At 38.4% G+C, this 3,934-nt stretch overlaps 1 pseudogene; it reads right to left on the minus strand.

Moving 5' to 3' along the window:
- Positions 1 to 797: 797 nt before the first annotated feature.
- LOC131752858 (52 kDa repressor of the inhibitor of the protein kinase-like) lies at positions 798 to 3,586 on the minus strand (annotated as a pseudogene).
- Between the last annotated feature and the right edge of the window lie 348 nt (positions 3,587 to 3,934).

Genomic DNA, 3,934 nt, shown 5'->3' on the forward strand with positions numbered 1-3,934 from the left:
GATGAAGTAAGTGTAGTCAGAGAAAAAGCAGAAGAAAACAGTAAATTAGTTGTATCCATTGCCTCTAATTCTGTCTTGAGCATGATGCAGAAGTGTTTAACATATACCTGATAAAAAGGTTATGATAAAAGAAGATGTAGGCTCCACAAAATAACGTAAATAGCAGCAACCAGATGTGGAACAACAGTGGTAGGCTCTTCATTTGAACTTCAATTGTAACTTGTTCCTTTAGGTTCACTTGATAAAGACAAAACTACACTGTTTAACCAGCTCACAGTTTCGCTCTCTCTCTCTCTCTCTCTCTGGTAATTCCCTTCGCTGTACATTACAAATGTTTAACAATACACTTAAACCTTCAACTAGTCAAAGGTCAGTTGTGAGATTCATTGTAATATTTTATAAAATGTATTCTTTCCTCCCACACCTCCCCAAAATTTATTCCTTCAAAGAACTGATAACTCAATACAGTTGGGTCCACAGTGATAACAAATGCTGTGTTTGAAATGACTTTGAACAATTCCAGAGTGCCGGTACCAGAGATCAGGCAGAAATGAAACGTGGTGCTTTCAGTACTATCTTCCGGAAGACCAGATAAGTTTTCAAAGTGTGAATGTTAAAATGGTGGTTTTTTAAACAGGTAGGTTATCAATGGCTAATGTATTCAGTCAGAGCCCTGTAGGCAAAAATATTCAAAGATTAAGGTGACTACGTGCACCTTACAGCTTTTCCTTCAAATATTAAATATAGGAGGAAACCTATTTTTAAACATTCTTTTAGATATTTTGATAGTTTATGACTTATGTGTAGGAAGCATAGTTGTATAGTTTGATATATGTGTCTACCATGAAATCCAGGTCATGTTTTATATAAAAATTCATTTTAAGCAAAACCAAGTTACTTGAGCTTAGGTCTGTCAAAGTGTTCCTCAGGTGTGCTTTGAGATGCTTTCCTCCATTTTCATGGGGCTCATTCTTAACCTCCATCACAGGAAGAATGCAAAGGCCCTTCAGCAATGCATAAACATTAGGAAAAAACTTGAGGCCCGGCAGGTGGAGGGCTTCATAAGGGGTGGATGGAAGCTCTACCTCTGTCCTTCTGTGTTTCTGCTTGATTCTCCAATTGTGGAGCTGGGTTGAGAGTGTGTCAAGGTTTGCTAAGTCACTTGTGTACATGTCAGCATGCTATTCCTCTGATATGTTGAATTTGAGCTGTCCTGTGACCGATGGTACCAGAGATGAACATTTACAGGCTTTGGGGTGTTGTTCTGAGTATATACAGTTGATACTTGAACAACTTGGGGGTTAGGGGCACCAACATTGCCTGCAGTCAATCTGCATGTAACTTACAGTCAGCTGTCCCTAACCACAGTTCCTCCCTATCCATGGATTTGCCCAACTGTGGATCACATAGTACTGTGGTATTTATTATTGCAAAAATCCCGTATAAGTGGGCCTGTGCAGTTCAAATCTGTGTTGTTCAGGGGTCAGCTGTATCTTTAAGTTCCCAAGTAATGTGCTCCACTGTTGGAACATTTAGGGATTCTTCAGAGTAAGTCTCAGAGGTTAATTGAGATTCCAGGTTACCTTGCTGAACTCTGTGGAATTTCCCAGGGAGTTTGATTTGAATATCAGGTTTGGTTATCAAACTTATGGCTTCCTCAAACCAAAATCCATGGTAAGTTTTAATATTTTCCATCACCTCATTAGTGAATGCAATGCTGCAATCATTCTACTGACTGCAAAGAAAACATCAAAGATTTGCCCCCTGGAGATTTTCTCCAAAGACTCTTGAAAAAGGTAGGACTTTTAAAAGAGGTTAAGATAGGACACTTTAAACGACAACAGTGACAAAAATGAAATAAAAATCTGTTGATACACTGCAGAGGACAAATGCTCCGCCAGCTAGATGGTTATTCCATCTAAACATAAAGTAAGTGCTTGTAGGAGATCTATTTAAATTTCAAAAGCATCGTTCTTGTCTGTCCACTGAGAATGATAAATTTCCTTCAGGTCATTACCCTTTTCATTATTCTGAGAAGAGACAGAAATTACATTGGCAAGTTCTGAAAGAGTCATGGTAATTGATGGATAAAAGAACAACCTTCCTCAATTGTTCCCAATGCAACAGGTACGCCCCTAAAAGGCACTGATTTTGCCAACCACATATATAAGGCACAGGAAGAACAGAGTGGGTAGACAGCTTAGTGATACTTCCCTACGAGTCTTAAAGCAACAACTTTCATTTTTGAAGAAAATCTACTGGATACAACGTCTGCCTGGCCATGTCAGTGCTCCATATTTAGTCCCTACTTCTCAGTTACCCCAGTGTGAAATTACACAACCAGAATTTCTGTATCATCTTGATGAGGAAGGAATCCTACAAATTCTTCTCTTGAGTATGAAATTCATCAGCAAACCTCACCAGGAAGGTCTGGTGTTCTTCTCCAGTTACGTTCACACATCGTCATGATCACGAGTCCCTCACTTCCCTGAGGGTTTCTTCCTGAATGAGGCTCTCACGGATCTCTAGCAGCTGATTCTGCTGTTTGCCAACAGAGTATGTTAACTGGTGTTGTCTCAAAGTGCCTTCTCAGGACCTCTTCACCAGAATTTGTCTTGCACTTCTGCAGTGCTTGAGAGTTATCAGAAGTCAAGAGAATTTATGGGAGTTCATCAGCCTCATGTCCATCCAGAGGTAGGTTTTGTTTTACATAGAAATTGAAATTTTAATACAAACTACTATGTATAAAATAAATAGTAAACAAGGACATACTGTACAGCACAGGGAAATATAGCCATTATGTTGTAATAACTTTAAATGGAGTATACTCTATAAAAGTATTGAACCACTATGTTGTACACCTGAAACTAATATAATATTGTAAATCAACTATACTTAAATCTAAAAAAAAAAGTTCTTTTAAGGAAATTTCAAATAAAGGTTTTAAGGTATTGTTTCATTCTCTTCAAGAGTTGAAGATAAAATGTCTTCATCTAGTTCTTCACCTCCTTCTGCACGGGGGGTCTGAGCATCACTTTGTATCCTTATATTTTTGTTCCTGTTCAGAAGTTTTGTTGATTTTGGTTTTGGTTTTTATGTTTCAGTGTCATGATTTCACTTTCACTCAATTTTTTTGTTTTCTGTTTATTAGGCAAATTGTTCAGATGACTGTTGAGATAAAAAAAAGTGTACTATAATGACTATTTCTACAGATCATAGAGGTCTCAAAGTGTTTGGCACATCACCAATAATGTTTTATCTTCTAAGTTTTATATTTTTAAGTCTGCTTTGCTATGCTTCTTCACCTGCTCTGCCTCTGGTTAGGTCCTCCAGGGAACCTAAAGACCAGCTCTGACTCTTCCTTGTGCAGTGGGGGCCGTGAAGGAGTTAAGCGTCCTCATCTCTCAAGTCTTGCTTCCCCCTTCCTATCTCCTCAGGGCATCCCACCCTCAGGCAAGGTTGGGGAGGAGAACCAGCCTAACTCTGCCAACCTAGAATTCTATGCCCAAGCTATGAATTAAATATGAGAGTAGAAAAAGACCATTTTAGGTATGCAAACATTCCCCCCAAAATTTACCTCTTGCATTCTGGGGTAGGCACGCTTCTAAACTGCCCCCCAATGATTTTGCCTCTGTGTGTGGGCTGGACCTAATGGTTTGCTTCTAATAAATAGAACATGGCAAAAATGATGGATATCACTTCCAAGATTAGGTTACAAAAGACCGACTTGATCATGCTTGCATTCTCTCTTGCTTATTCTGATGAAGTTAGTTCATTGTAATTTAAATGTGACTGCTAGCATAGTTCATACTACTTAAAGTTTGAAAGCTTTTCTAGTATAGACTAGCATCATAAATTTTGTTTTAGTATTACTTACAAAGTATCTGAAACCACAGCAATGTCAGGCACTGAATGTTCTACACATACAGAAACT

This window comes from Kogia breviceps, chromosome 3 (genome assembly GCF_026419965.1).
Source record: "Kogia breviceps isolate mKogBre1 chromosome 3, mKogBre1 haplotype 1, whole genome shotgun sequence".
Lineage (NCBI taxonomy): Eukaryota > Metazoa > Chordata > Mammalia > Artiodactyla > Physeteridae > Kogia > Kogia breviceps.